We start from the raw sequence: 17,331 nt of genomic DNA on the forward strand, positions 1-17,331 counted from the left end.
AAAAATTCCGGGTAAAACTCGCAAATTCTTTTTTTTGTGAGTCCAGTCAACTGTAATAAAAAAGCTCCCTAAAGTATGCAGTACAAATTTAGATATTTTATTTGCAAATAAATAAAAACAGGCTGGTGTGCGTGGGTAGGAGAAACGTGAAGAACTAACATTAGTAAATGCTACCGGGCGAAGCCGGGGCGATCAACTAGTTTATTATAATTATAAGACGATTGAATCGTTTATTTAAAAAACCAGTCAATCAATCAGTAAACAAATGGATAACTTTCCTAGGAAAAAATATACATTTTGTAAAAGTAATTTTTAAGTTGCTAGAAGTTTTCTTTGATTTAATCAAAATCAGTAATTTGTTGCTTGTCTGGTTTTGTAAATAACCTATTCCATTATGAATGTTCAAGTCATTTTCTGAGGGTGGCCTAGGAACAAATGTTGCCCGATATTCGCCATACTACTTTACAATATAATTTCGGATTATATAAAATTATTGCCGCATAATCAACATATTTATGACTGATCAAACCATATTTCGGGGGACATTTGTATGGGAGCTAGGTGAAATCATGGACCGATATTGCCCATTTTCCATATCTAATAAAATGATAGTATTTATGGGAAATTTCAGATAGCTAGCTCCTTTAATTTGGGCAATATCATAATTTCAACAGACAGACAGAGGGATATAGCTAGATCGTCTTAGAATCTTATGAGGACCCAGAATGTTTATACTAATGTGGGTATGTGACAAATATTTTGATGTATTACAAACGGAATGACAAAATCATTGTACCCCTCATCATTTTTTATGGTGGGTATACAAAAACAAATAACAATGTATAGTCGGTCAAGTCCTTCAATATTTTTTTTTTCATCATTTATTTATTGTATCTTCATTATTTAATGAACTAACAATAAGTGGTTCAAATCTTATATCTAATATTATTATTTAATTAGTCCAGCCAGTGCCGGACGAAAAAATTTTGTGTTCATGGTTGTTTTGGTTAAATTGGCATTCTTCCTTCTAGATTAGGTCTGCTGTATCCCTCCTTCTTAATCGAATGTGGCCACGGTTATCTAATATGTTGCGGGCCAGCGGGTTTGGGTGAACTTCAAGTTTTTTTAAATATTTATGTACGTTTTTCGAGATTTCAGTTTTTACAATGGGCACGTTTAGATCTTTGTGTATATTCGCGTTTTTGATATACCAGGGGGCAACTGTGATCATTCTTAGAAACTTGTTTTGGCGTCTTTGGATCTTTTCTACATTTGACGCTGAGATATCGGTTTTATGATCATGTTATAAAGTAGAAGTTTACAATCTAAATTAAGCGTGGAGTTTCTGCCAATAAGCCAATTAATTTGAATTGATTTCAATTTCGTTTGAGTCAACTTTGCATCTATATGACTTTTCCATGTAAGGCGACGATCGAGATGTATTCCGAGGTATTTCACTTCCGATTGTTGAATTATTGTTTGGTTATTGATATGAATAGGGGGGCATGATTCTCTACGCAATGTAAATGTAATGTGTGTACATTTTTGCTCGTTGACTTTAATTTTCCATTGTTTTAACCATTTTTCTAATGGTTAATGGTTAAATGTTCGACCAGTTAAATAGCTTTCCAACAGCTTATGTGTGTTTGCCGGTAAATTTTGACTCAATTTGTATATTAAAACAGCATGCCATACCTTATCAAACGCTTGAGAGATGTCGATGAAGAGTGCAGAACAGTCCTTCAATATAAAAATGAAGGATTTACAACAGATATCGTATCGTATATGTCACTTTGAAGGTTACATATCTGTCATTTATTCTCACTTAGTTATTGAACATTATAGTGTAAACGAATTTTGTACCAACGAATCGTCATATGCGGGAAGTTTTGCTTTATTTCTTGAACTAGAAAAAAAAGAAGTGGTGATTTTGATATGGAAGACAAAAATCGCTCAGGCCAGCCAAAAAATTGTGAAGGCCAAGAATGGGAGGCATTACTAAATGAAGGTTGTTGTAAACCTCAACAAGAGCTTGAAAAATTATTGGGAGCTACTCAATCAGCAATTTCAAAATGTTTTTAAGCAGCAAGATTCGACCAAAATCAGGGACATTGAGTATCATACGAATTGAAGCCGAGAGGATTTGAAGGTCAATTTTGTATGTGAACCACTTTTGCACCGTATCATTACTTGCGATAAAAAATGTATCCATTATGATAGCCCGAAGCGTAAGAGATCGTATGTGAAGCCCGGCCAATCCGCCGAATCGACAACAAAGCCAAATATCCATGACCATAAGGTAATGATCTGTATGAGCTGTTGAAATCTGATCAGGGAACTTGTACCGAATGCAACTGATTCGTTTGAAGCAAACATTTGCCGAAAAACGCCCGGAATATGCGGCCAGACATGAAAACGTAATATTCCATTATGGCAACACTCGCACTGTGGTTCAAAATCTAGGTGGACAAAATTATTTGGCGCTCTTTTTATATAGAATTGGTATCTCCGATTCCAAAAAAAAACTTTAAAAGATCAATATAAACTTTTTTTCAAGTTACAGTAGGGTCTAGATATACATATAAAAAACATTAATAAAAAATTAAAAAAATACGTTTTCATGTCTTTCTGAAACTAAATTTTTAAAAAGATCTGTATTTACTATATTTCAAGTTACAGTAGGGTCTAGATATATAAAAATCAATAATAAATAAAGAAATATTTCTAAAAATTCCAATCCGTAAAAATTAAAAAAAAGTATTTCGGCGGGTGCTGGCGGCTACAATTTTATTACAAAGACATTCCCCAGATGTTTCTTTAAATGATGTATATAGTCATTGGACGGGCTTCTACGGTCTTTTTTTGGCAAGCTATATAACATTCTTAGAAAAAAAAAATTTAAGTATATTTGAGAACCAAGTTTAAAGGACTATAACAGGAAAATGGAGAGGCCCATAAATATAAGATATACATTTAATAAAAGCCTATATTAATGTTTATCTATGTTTTTAAGTCTGAATTTCTATATGGCAAAACCATTGAGATATATCTAATTCAGTAAAGCAGTAAAATATTAAAAAAAATTAACGAAAATATGGTTCAAAATTTGTTGAACTTCTGGCGCTTCTGTCGAGAAAACGAAATGTTCAATTGAAAAACCCATTTGTATTGGAGGAGAGCAAATTGTCAGCTTCCGAAAAAACTTAGTTTTTCCAAATTCTGAAAATACCGATTTTCATAATTTTGTCCACCTAGATTTTGATTTGGAACCACAGTGACTCGGTCACATGTTGCAATACCTGTTAAAAACTAATTAGAATGAAGTGATTGGCAAGTTTTGCCTTACCCGCTTTATAGTCCTGGCCGTGCCCCGTCCGACTATTATTTGTTTCGATCAATGCAGAATGCTTTCTCTGGGATACGCTTCACTTTGAAATGGAGTATACGATATTAGCTTGATTCGTTCTTTGTCTCAAAAGATGAGCAGTTATTTTGGATTGGAATCCATATGTTGGCTGAAAGATGGGAAAATTTCATATCTAAAAATTGCCAATACTTTGAATAAATTTATATTGTACAAATGTTTCAAAATAGAAGCTAAAAATATGAAAAATCCCGCATTTTTAAGTCATACACCCAAATTTGGTTCCACCAGAGCATTACCTTTGCGTGTTGGATATTTGGCTTTGGCGTCTATTCTGCTGATTACGCTTCGGGATTTCATACTGGAACCATTTTTCATATCAAGTAATGATTCGGTGCAAAAATGATTTTCTTTTATAGTGTTCAAGCATAATTTCGGACATGCAAAATCGTCTTTAAAGGTCTTTCGACTTCAATTCATATGGTACCCAATTTTCCTGCTTTTGGATGAATCCAGCTACTCGGAAACATTTTGAAATAGCTGCTTGAGCAGATCTCAATAATTTTGCAAGCTCTTGTTGAGTTTTACAACAGTTTTTATGGAGTAATGTCTTTATTGTCAAAATAACCTATTCTGAACCGTAAAAACCATATCTCGCATGTTGAAACCGATGGAAGATATAACTTGGTGAAATAAACAGGAATTTCTGTCCATATTTTTACATGTTACAAGCTTTAAAAAGTTTTCCTAACTTTGAGACCTTGTATCTTACCTCCCATTCTAACGAGGTGGTCACAAATTTAATTTTCTTTAAACCTTTACCCTCCTCTACTATTAGTTCCATTAGTTCGCTCGTTTTGAAATCGGAGCAATAGTTTTCGATGCTCCCAAAATTGTCTAAAAGTTCTGCATTTGAGATATATGGGCCTTTAATTTTGTGCTATTTCAAAGAAAACTTATTTTTCTTTAAAATGAATATAAGACAAATGGATTAAAGATATAATTTTGTAGTAAGTGTTAAAGTTTTATGCTATTATGCATTTATACTTTTATAAAGTTTTGAAAAGGCCAGTGATGTTAAGAGCACTTGAATACATAATAACTCCTTTCATTCATTTTATTTTCTTCTTTGCCATTTCTTATCCTGAATAATTTATTGTTTCAAGATTTCTTTTTAAGCTCGTTAATTTTACATTCTTCTTCAATTTGAATTTTTTGTTTGAGTTATTTCTGTTTCTTTATGAAGCATTCTTATGTCCAACAGTTTAATTATTCTTACACTTTTCTTTTGTTTTTTTCTTTATAAAATAGTTTACTTCTCTGATGGATATTGCATCATCACAGCTTGGTAATGTCTTAATAAATTTTGCAAAAATATTTTGTCTAGAGAATTAGAATTGTTGTCAAATTCATTTGTATCATGTTCAAATTATTTTTAAACACATTAGAGACATCTGGATGTGAAATTCTACTGCCTGTTTTCTTTGTCTTAAGAAAAGTTGAACATTTCATTTGTTGCCAATCGAATGGTTCTGCCTTAGTGACCGAATTTTACAGTTGTGGCTACAAAATTTTAAAAGTGGTAACAAAAGTTTGGTTGCTTCAATCGAAATTCTTCTTTATCCACTGATTTTCTGTTGATAGAATCGAAAAATTCTATGTGTGCAACCGAATCATTCGATTGGCAACAAATTCGATTGCTATTACGAATCTGTTTTCTCTGTGTGGGATTGTAGTTACTCTTTTTTACTTTCTGTTTTTTGAAGAGTGCTGATAGAATTCCAATTGGATGACATAGTATTGAATTACCTTGTCAATTAGGGAGAAGAATTTCGGAATATTATATCAAAGCCAGTTGAAAAAACTGTCAAGCGGGGCACTCGGTGGGTTAAACTAATTCGGTTACTTCGAATTTTTAGCAAAATTGCGAAACTTTTGTTTTTTAAAACGGCATGAAAAATTGAAAAATAAATCTACGCTGTTTGTGATTAATCTGTCCAAAACTTTTGATTTTATAAACAAAAGATAAAACAAATATCCCCTAATAAAATTTTAACATTTTTTTCCCATATTTTTGCAAAAAGTCTTCTATAAATTTTTTAATTCTTAAAAATTGTACACAGTTTTGAAAAGAAGAAACAATTTCCTATACGTTGATATATAATATATATATTTGATCATTACCACTAGTCAAATTTATTAATTCAAAATCAACAACAAACTAAAAATTTACAGAATCTTGCCGTTTTGCATTGTCGTTTTGCAGTACTAAACATAAAAGAACACTGCATTTATTTTTTGTGAATAAAATTTAAAGTTGTGGACAGATTTTAATCATTTAGGGCTTGTTTTATTTGGAACTTCATTTTCTATATGTACAAAAAGAACTAATAGCGTATATGCATTTATTAATACCGTTTCCAAAACCAAAAATTTCTAAAAAATTATTTATTTTGGCCAACAAAATTTTCGAAATAGCGGTACTGAATTCAGCGTATCCGAATTAGTTAAAGCCACTGGTGCCCTTCTTGACAGAAAAAAATGTCAATTTCGTGCACAGTGATATTAAAAACAATTTAAAGTGTAAGAATTTAGGTGAACATAATTTTGCAAAAAAAACAATAAATTGTGAAAAAATAGAGGTAGTCGGGATTTAATGTCTATATCGCTGCCATTTATGGACCGATTTTCACGATATTAAATAGCAACCTAATTTAGACTATTAATCAAGTATGTAAGTTATTTGAGGACTTCGAAAGGTAATTTCAATATACTGACGGACAAACGGACACATAGTCATGGCTATATCGACTCGGCTATCTATAATGATCCAGAATATTCGACTATTGAGTCGGTTCTACAGAAAACTATAGAGTCAATTATAGATTCGACTATCGGGTCAACTACAGAGTCGAATATAGAGGCGATTATGGAGTCGAATAAAGAGTAATCTATTCTCTAGACTAGCCTATAGGATCGTTTATATAGCGGACTCTGAAGTTAATTATAGACTCGAGTATAGATAATAGAGTCTACTATGGAGTTGTCTAGAGAGTCGTCAATTTAGGTGATATAGAGCTGACTATAGAGTCAACTATAGATTGGATAATTGAGTCTATAAATTAGATTATAGAGTCGAATATAGAGTCATCTATCGTCTAGATTCGATTATGGAGTCTATAGATTAAACTATAGAGTCGACTATAGAGTATAATATAGATTCGACTATTCGACTATAGAGTTGATTATAGAGTCGAATATGGAGTTGCCTATAGAGTCGTCTATTTATTCGATTATTAAGAATTATCTATATAGCTGACCATAGAGTTCTATAAAATCCACAAAAGATTGAACTATAGAGTCATCTATAGACTCGTCTTAAATTTTAACTTGTTTAACTGAATTATTTCGATAAAGTGATCATCGCATCATGGCAAATATTTGCTCAAAAAGGCGTAACCACTTTTTTAGTACAAATTTGTTTGACGTGTTTACTCTTACAAGTGTCTTGTAAGATCAAACAGCATCAAATAAAATAAAACTAAATTTTTTGTTTTGAATCATCCTAAGTAAAATGAGTTTTTGAAATAAATAAAAGCATTCAAATGTATTTTATTTAGTGGTTACGTATTTTTCGTCAAATATTTGTCATCTGTGACCCTACCTTAAGTCTTGCAACAACAGATATGAGTGATCACTGATCGACCTCCTTTTCTTGATTAAACGCTTATTGGCCAAGTTATTAACGAATTTAGATATCTTGAGTTTTTATATAAAAAATCGATCACAGATTGAGCTCCTTTTCTTGATTAAACGCTTATTGGCCATCTTACTAACGATTTTTGATATTGTGAGTTTTAATATAAAAAATCGATTTCTGTTCAGAAATATGAGTGATCACATATCGAGCTCCTTTTCTTGATTAAATGCTTATTGGCCAAGATACTAACGATTTTAGATATTGTGAGTTTTTATATAAGTAATCGAATTTTGGTCTGAAATATGAGTGATCACAGATCACGTGGACAAATTTTAATTCTGTAAAAATTTAAATTGGATTACTATGAACATTTAAACAAAAAATTATCCAAAGTTGGACTATGACCAACATTTAAAAAAAAAAATGCCGTTCTCAACTGATGCAATTACCAACGAACGATTTGATTTTTATTTATATAGATAAGATATTGGTCATTGTTAGCTATGATGAACTTTTTCCATATTTCTGTCAACCTATGGATTCCGAGACAAATGAACAGCTCATCTTTTGAGGCCAAGAACGAATCAAACCAATATCGAATACTCTATTTCAAATTGAAGTGTATCCCAGAGAGAGAGAGAGCGTTCTGCATCGATCGAAACAAACAGTAGTTAGACGGGGAACGATCTAAACTATAAAGCGGATGAAGCAAAACTTCCCAACCACTTCATACTAAATACATTTTAACGGGTATTGCAACATGTGGCCGAGCATTGTCATGATGGAATATTAGGGTTTTATGTCTGGCCGCATTTTCTGGAAGTTTTTCGGCCAATGCTCGCTTCAAACAAATCAATTGCCTTTGGTAAAGGTTCCCTCTGATGATCTGGAAAGATTTCAGCAGCTCATAATAGATAGGACCCTTTTGCTCCCACCAAATACCATAGTGCCATATTTAGCCTTGGTGTTGATTCGGCTGGTTGGCCGTGCTTCACATACGATCGCTTACGCTTCGGGTTATTGTAATTGATCCATTTTTAATTGCAAGTAATGATTGGAAGCTAATATGATTTTCTTTTATAGCATTCAGTTGCATTTCAAACATACAAAATCGTCTTTCAAGGTATCTCGGCATGAATTCGTATGGTACCCAATTTCCCTGCTTTTGGATGAATACTGCAAGCTCTTTTTGAGTTTTAAAACGATCTTCATGGAGTAATGTCTCCAATTCGTGACATTTAATCTTTTTTTGACTAATCTGGACGATCTTTGTCTTCTGTATTAAAATCAGCATTTCTGAACCGCACAAACCATCTTTAGCATGTTGAAACCGATGGAACTCATTCACCATAAGCTACGGCGAGCAATCGGGGTACTTCAGTGACACTTTCTTTTCAAATTAAAGAAGTAAAGCAAAACATCCCGCATATGACGCTTTGTTAATATAAAATTTGACATTTTCGAAGCAAAAACAAGTAAGAAATTATGGTCGGTCAAGCTCGACCATATAATACCCTACACCAAGTAAATGAGCAAAAACATTTTTCTTTTAAAATTTCAATAACATATATTTTTCAGTGATTTTCGGAAGTGGGCCTTATATGGGAGCTATGACCAATTATGGACCGATCACCATGAAATTAGGTCGTGTGATCTATGTCTTTATGAAATTTAGTTGTGGTGAATTTTGTGTGAATACCAACATTTTTAAGAGATTTATGTACGTTAAAGTGATTTTTGGAAGCGGATCTATATGGCAGCTATGACTAATTATGGACCGATCGTAACAAAATTTGGTGACATGAATTTCATTTCAATATAAAACTCATTTGGAGCAAAATTTGTGGAGATACATTTACAATTAAACATTTATGACCGCTATAAATAAATGTCCAATTCGGAAGGACATTTGTATGGGGGCTAGGTGAAATAATGGACTGATTTCAGCCAGTTTCAATAGGATTGGTCCTTGGGCCGAAAAAATAATATGTACCAAATTTGATCGAAATATCTTCAAAATTGCGACCTGTATTCTGCGCACAAGGTTTACATGGACAGCCAGCCAACCAGACGGACGGACAGACATCGTTTATTCAACTCAGAAAGTGATTCTAAGTCGATCGGTATACTAATATTTTTGGGCGTTACAAACATTTGCACAAACGCATAATACCCTCCCCACTATGGTGGTGTAGGGTATAAAAAGTATTTCCGAACTATGAGAACCCTTGCATATTTTTGGTGTAACATTTTTGTTATTTTGCATCCACATATCTTGTACTATATTAAAATCTGATGGAGTATATGGTATGGACTAGCTTTATTATTATTTGCTTTAGTTTTTGCATTTATTTTTCATATTTTACCAAAACCTTTGCTGTCTATTGTCAGTTAAGCCAAACTTTTGCATTTTATTTTGTCTGGTCCTTGCTCCTTGTATGGAAACATCTCCGCAATGTTGTGAGTTTTTTACGAGTTCTTCAACATGTGTTGCAATAATTTAGTTTAATAGCAAATATGTGGAAAGGATGGAAAACAATTTGCCTGAATAGTTTTTCTGTTAAAATTTATGTAAATTTTTAGCGGACAATTTGCATGTACAGAAACTTTCTCATATACAAACGTTCGTACACTGTGTAGTTTTTATACCCACCATCAGAAAAGATGGGGGTATAATGATTTTGTCATTCCGTTTGTAACACATCAATATATTTATCGCAAACCCACATAAGTATATATATTATGGGTCCTTATAAGATTTTAAGTTGATCTAGCTATGTCCGGCCTTCTGTCTGAATGTTGAAAACACGATAGGGCCCAAACAAAAGCAGCTAGCTGTTTGAACTAAAAGAGATAACTTAAATATATTTTGTAGATCTCCTTATGGACTATTTACATTTTAAATTTCAGCTCATTTGGATCATACTTGGATTTTTGGAGATATTTATAAAAAATGTGAGACCCGATATGGCGTGTAATTTTGATAATTAAGCGTAAAGGACTCTATTTACAACTTTTGTGTCTTTGGTGACCCCCAATGAAATTTTACGGCAAAAAATTTTGTAGAATATTTTAATCCTTAAATGTCCTTTTTGAAAGGACTTTTTTCGATTTTCTCAAAAATGGGGTCAAATTGACCCTTAAAGAGAGGAGATAGGGGGTTAAGATCTTCCACAAAAATGATCCCCATAAAATTCCACAATATAACTCTGACAATAAGAATTCTCTCAGATATTAACATACAACATTTTTTTCAGTTAGTATAATGCTACCTTCGATCAAAAAATTAAAACTTTGACCCACTGTAAAAAAAAAATTCAGACCAGCTGGACTCAACATGCCCTTTCAGAATTATAGGGTCGCTAGTCTGTTCCAAAAATGCTGTTGGACAGTGTAATTAATATCGTGATGAACATTGGACATAAACATGTTTCATATGAACCTAAACCTTTCTACCAACTTTTGCGAGGATCGGTTTGTAATGTAACCCCTATATTTTATACTCCTCTATTGATGGTGAGTATCCAAGATTCGGCATAGCTGAATATAAAACTTTTACTAGTTATTTTATGCCCTCGTAACTGTTTTGTAAAGAAAATGAGAAAGTTTTCCAGCAAAATTTTTCGTATCCTGGGAGAAAACTTATGTATGTGTGTAATTTATATTCCAGTGATCCGTATCGTTTAATGTTGTTGGTTTTTTTTGTTTTTTTTGGATGTTAATGTAAACCACATAGCATGCTGGTGCATGGTGGAAGGAATAACTTTTGTTTATTTATGTACAAGTTCTAGCGGTAGTGAGTTCTGAATATAAATACCAACCAACTATTATTCCTGTAAATAGTTGTGAGTTTTTCTTTAGCTTGCCGTAAATAAACGCTATTTTTTTTGCATTTTATGATATGAAATGTAAAATGAAAAAGTTTTTTTTTCAGCATTTTTTTTTACAATTATATTTATGACATGACATTTGGAATGCAAAATGTACTTAAGTTAGTTTTATTTAAAATTGAAAACTATTTTTATACTTTGATGATTTCGTTAAGTAAGAAATACTAATATTAGTGAAATTTTGAAACCAATATAAATCTAAATTCCAGATTTTCTAATACATACTAAATTAGCTAAGGATTTTAAATTTTTGTTGAACAATTCTCAACTAAATTTACTTATCTACAATTTCTGTTGGGTATTATTCTCATAATATACGTAAATTTAGAAGTAATAATACGACTATTTATTATTTAATCTACATTTCCGCTTAGCTGGAGAATAAAGGAAAAGTTAAATACGAATAATAAAGCATACCTTACGGCTGTTTAAAATTCACATCATCAACAACCATTTTAGAAAATGTGTGTGTGTTTTTTTTTTAAATAACTTCCATTTAAAGCAAGTGCGAAAAAAATTAAAATTTGTTCTACATTTTTCTTTATATTCCTTTTTTTATATGAAAACTTTTCGGTTTTGGGGGGGAAAATTTCCAATTCACCCCCTCTGGATCCGCGCCAGATTTAAAGAGATTTCATTTTAAGGAATTGCCAAATCTCTGTAGTTTTAATTACTTACCCCCAGTAACACGAAGTCTGGTTATGTGTTAACTAATAGTTATACTGACAGTTTTCATACAAAAATAATTTTAACCGACAGTATAACTGCTTGTTAACGCTTAACCAGGCTTCGTGTTAATGGGGGTTATCCTACAATAAGTATAAGTTAAGCTGAGTACAGAATGAATTCGTCGCAAACAAATACTTTACCAGCCCAATTATGAATAAAAAATTCCACGGGAGTTTGTTCCCCGGGAGTATTTTCCCATTGAATTTGATTAGGAAAAATGAGAAAAGGGAAAAAACTCCCGGGGAATTTTTATTTATAATTGGGCTGTATATGTCTTGTTAAACACTACACCATCACAGTGGGGAGGGTATTTTGGATTAGTTCTGATGTCTGTAACGTGCAAATATATAGTCCCAATCTGCTCAGTATCACTTTCTGAGTCGATTAAGATATGTTCTAAAGGTCGCAATTTGAAAGATAATTCGACAAAAGAACAAAGCCTATTGAATTTGGTTGGAATCGGTAAATTATTTCTCCTAGCCCCCATACAATTGCCTTATCTGAAAATAGTTAAACTTATACATTTATGAGAATGTCTAAGTTATATAGATATCCAAACCAAATTCAGCACAAAAGTTTGATATAAGCCGAGCTTTCACTATCAAATTTTGTGACAATTGTTCCATAATTAGATAGCTCCCATATAAATTTTATATGAAAATTGTTTGTAATCATCATCTCGGTGTAGGGTATACTTACTTGTTTTTATATTTTACTAGATGACCGTCCCGGCTTCGCCCGGTAGTTATTTACAAATGTTAGTTCTTCAAGTTTCTCCAAAAAATGTCTCTTATTATGAAAAGTAAGAAGTGACAAGAAGGCAATATATTAAAAATTAAAATCTCAGAATTTTTGAATTTTTTTTCTTTACAAACCATCTCCTGAAAATGTCAAATCGAATAAAATACCCAGCACTAAAATAGCAAAAACATTTTTCTTTAAAAATTTCAATAATTTATATTTTTGAGTGATTTTCGGAAGTGGGGCTTATATGGGAGCTATGATCAATTATGAACCCATCACCATGAAATTAGGTCGTGCGATTTATGTCTATATGAAAGTTATTTATGTTGAATTTTGTGTGTATACCAAAATTTTTATGCGATTTATGCACGTTAAAGTGATTTTCGGAAGCGGGTCTATATGGGAGCTATGACTAATTATGGACCGATCGTAACAAAAATTGGTGACATGAATTTTGTATATATAAAACATATTTGAACAGGAATTTGTGGAGATACATATATAAATTAAACATTTATGACCGATAAAGTCCAATTTCGGAAGGACATTTGTATGGGGGCTAATTGAAATAATGTACCGATTTCAGCCAGTTTCAATAGGCTTGGTCCTTGGGCCGAATAATATGTACCAAATTTGATCGAAATATCTTCAAAATTGTGACCTGTACTTTGCGCACAAGGTTTATATGAACAGACATCCTTTAATCGACTCAGAAAGTGATTATAAGTCGAACGGTGTACTTTAAGGTGGGTGCTATACTAATATCTGCACAAACGCATTATACCCTCCCCACTATGGTGGTTAAAAGCCAAAATTACCCTAAACCTCAATCAACAATCTGCTGTTTTGATCAAATGCATTAGATCAGCAGCCAACGTTAGTATTCCCCAAACTCGTGATAAATGCATGAATAAAACCTATTTTTTATATAAAAACTTAAAATAAGGAGCTCGATCTGTGATCACTCATATTTCTGAACAAAAATCGATTTTTTATATAAAAGCTCAAAATATCTAAATTCGCTAATAACAATAAGCTTTTAATCAAGAACAGGAGCTCGATCTGTGATCACTCATATTTTTGACAAAAATCGATTTTTTATATAAAAACTCAAAATATCTAAATTCGCTAATAACTTGGCCAATAAGCGGTTAATCAAGAAAGGGAGCTCGATCTGTGATCAGTCATATTTCTGTCAAAAAATCGATTTTTTATATATAAACTCTAAATTCGCTAATAACTTGGCCAATAAGCGTTTAATCAAGAAAAGGAGCTCGATCTGAGATCACTCATATTTCTGAACAAAAATCTATTTTTTTTATATAAAAACTAAAAATATCTAAATTTGCTGATAACTTAGCCAATAAGCTTTTAATCAAGAAAAGGAGCTCGATATGTGATCACTCATATTTCTGACCAAAAATTTAATTTTTTAATGTGTTTTTATCATTATTTAAGTGTTAACAAGATGGTTCGATTGACAGCTATATTTTTGACCATTCAATTTAAATACAAATGAATTTTGGGTAATTTAATTTTGAATGGAATTTTTCACAACTTCTCACGGAAAAGGATATAATTTTCAAGCAGCTGGGTAATTTGTAACGAGCGTGCACCCCAAAATGTTCTCGGCTTTTTATGAAAACGGCAAATGTTTGTTCATGCAAATAAGTTATATTAGAATTCTCTTTCATTCATCTTTGTTTTAGGAATAAGATTTTGTATGCTTTATTATGCAAAATTCGCTAAGATTTCGAAATAACCCTTCAACTTTTAATGTTACTTCCATTTTTTGTAACGTGCGTCACAAAACTTTGCGATCAATTACGAATGATACGTTCGTCACGCAGGATTTGCCATATTGAAATTAAATAATTTTATTTTTCGTTTTATACTAGTGTTGTACGTTTTGTTAAGCAAACATTTTTAAATTTAAAAAATGTTGCTAACTTGATTGTTTCTAGAAGATTTCAACACAAATATTATAAAAATACTAAAAAACCAATTTCTGAAAAAAGCGAAATAGTACCTTTTGTTCTGCGGCTCCTCATATAGGTATCTACATAAATTTTGCTCCAAAAAAGTTTTATTTATACAGAATTCATATCAAGTAATTTTATGATGATCGGTCCATAATTAGTCATAGTTCCCATATAAAGCCCGATTCCGAAAATCCCTTTATCGAGCATAAATCTCTTAAAAATGTTGGTATATACATAAAATTCAACAGAATTAACTTTCATATAGACGTAAATCACGCGTTCTGATTTCATGTCGATCGGTTGTTCCCATACAAGGCCCTCTTCTGAAAATCATTTACGAAAATAAATTATTGCAATTTTAAAAGTAATGGCAGAAAGCAAAAAAAAAGCGGATATCTCGTTTTCAAAAAAAAAAAAAATTAAAAATAAATTTTGACTTAAAATTGTTTTATTCATAAGAATTTTTTTCCACGACAAATTTTTTCACCAATTTTTTTTATCCAAAATCAGGTTTTAATATTTATCTTAAGGTATACATTGGTGATGGGAATATTAGATTCGGCATAACCGAATATAGTACATAAAATTAGTTTTTAAACATTGCTAATTGGATTAAAACTTCAAATAAAACGTTATCTTACAAATAATTTTCATGTTTTTCGCTAATTAAAAAATTGTTAATGCATGTCATTGCATGCCATACTTGAATTAAATTTTTGTTTAAAAATTCTCTAATTTTAAATAACCAACTTGTGTTATTACAATCAAATGCAATTAAAATAAATTTACATTAATTACATTAAATAACGTATCTATGTATGTATGTATGTATCTTTGTATAAATTCTCTACTTTTCTATACATGAAAAGCATTGTTTCATAAAATATCATGGTATTGCACTGTGGTATCAATTTCAAATATAGCCGGACAAAACTATGAAATTTTGTAGTTATAATACTGTAAACATGATTTCTGAATCCTTAAATTTGTCCCTTAAAATTTGAATTTTTCAACCATGGTGAATTGTGCTATTGTGTTTCATGCCATTTGCATTTTACTTTGATTCCGTTTTAGTTTTCTGTGTTTTCTGTATTTTTATTGCATGTTGTTTAATGGAATCTATGTATATTATTTTTTGTTTGTTTTCTCTTTTGCCTTACAACAATAAAAATAACACTTCCGTTTAGTGGCAGAGAAATAATTTCTGATTAGTGGCCTCTTTGTTTTTTTTGTTGCTGTATTTTTATTTCTATTGTTTTGTTGCTTTGGCTTATTTTAATGTTCTCTCGTTGTTGTTATTGCTGTTGCTGCTGTTGTTTCAATTGCTATTGTTGTCCACTTTCACTAGGAAATAATCGTAAACAACAATCACTGTTATTTTGCTGTTTACAAATGGCAATCGCTTGTATTTCGTTGAATGAAATTACAAAAGGACTCATTAATACTAAAGTGTGTGGGTATGACAGAGTTAGTGTTGGGCATTTAAAGGTTGCCATCAGAATTTTAAATAAGTTATTGAAATAATTATGTGTCTCCCACTCAGGAACACCTTCGAATTGTAGATTTATTATGAAAATTGCTATCAGCGGTCGATTGGACTTTGTCGATTTTCGATACTTCAAATATCTGAAAATTTTCTCAGTCATTTATAGGTTGCTTTTTTTTTGTTGAATTTTCTAGTTTTGAGGCAAAGTTACAAAAAATAGATGTTGAAAAAACCCAATTAAAAGAAGTTTTTGTATTTTATGAGTAAAGGTTAAAAAAATAGAAACATTTTCTAACATCGTCAACTTATCATGGCTTGACATATCTCAATTCGAAAATTTTTATTTTCAATTTTTGTATACCCTCCACCGCCAAAAGCTGCGAATGATTATGAAATTCTATGTCGATTGAGCTATGTCCTTCTGTCTGTGTAAAATACTCTCTCGTCCAAAACAAATAAGCGAAATTAATAAAATTTATATCAAAATGTTTATAGTTTTTGGGAATTGAAAATCATCAAAATCGAATCAGTAGCACCAGAGTTAAGGATCTAAATGTAAGACAACCTTCAAAAATATTGAAAATGATTATGAAATTCTAATACAACATCTATTTTTTCAATTTCATGTGAAGTTAAGATAAAAACAAGTAAGAAAGTATAGTCGGTCAAGCCCGACCATATGATACCCTACATCAATCTAATTACGGACTAATCGCAATAAAATTAGGTGCCATGACTTCTGTATATATGAAACCTATTCGTGTTGAATTTTATTTGAATACCAACATTTTTAAGAAATCTAAACTCATTAAAATTATTTTCGGAAGTGGACATTATATGGGAGCTATGACTAATTATGAACCGATCGTTATAAAATTTAGTGTCATAAGTTTTGTATATATACAAATTATTTGTGTTGAATTTTATTGGAGTACCAAGACTTTTAAGTGATTTATGCTAGTTAAAGTGATTATCGGAAGCGGGTCTATATGGCAGCTATGACTAATTGATGACCGATTTGATGAGGCAAGTTCGGCTTATATAAAACTTATTCTTGCTGAATTTGGGTTGGATATCTCTATAACTAAGATATTTAAGAGATCTTAACTATTTTCAAATAGGGCAATCGTATGGGGCTAGGAGAAATAATAGACCGATTCTAATCATATTTAATTATCTACTCAGAAAGTGATCCTGAGCAGATTGGTATACTTTAAGGTATTGGGAATATATTTTGGCACGTTACAAACATCAGCACAATAACCCAATATACCCTCCCCACTATGGTGGTGTAGGGTGTAAAAATGTGACAAAAGTTTGAGTCTCGTAACTACTCAGGAGTCACCCCTAGGGATGTAAAATATATGTGCAACTCCCAATATTTCTCTACAATAAACTTATTCTCTAGCTGGACAATACAAAAAACAAAATACTTT

The 17,331-nt window shown here is 31.6% G+C and overlaps 1 protein-coding gene across 1 annotated transcript in view; it reads right to left on the reverse strand.

Annotated features, from left to right (window-relative positions):
- The window catches only part of TkR86C (Tachykinin-like receptor at 86C), a 98,892-nt gene that overhangs the window by 24,321 nt on the left and 57,240 nt on the right, over positions 1-17,331 (reverse strand). The gene's annotated exons all lie outside the window — the stretch shown is intronic.

The sequence above is a fragment of the Calliphora vicina genome, chromosome 1 (assembly GCF_958450345.1).
Source record: "Calliphora vicina chromosome 1, idCalVici1.1, whole genome shotgun sequence".
NCBI lineage: Eukaryota > Metazoa > Arthropoda > Insecta > Diptera > Calliphoridae > Calliphora > Calliphora vicina.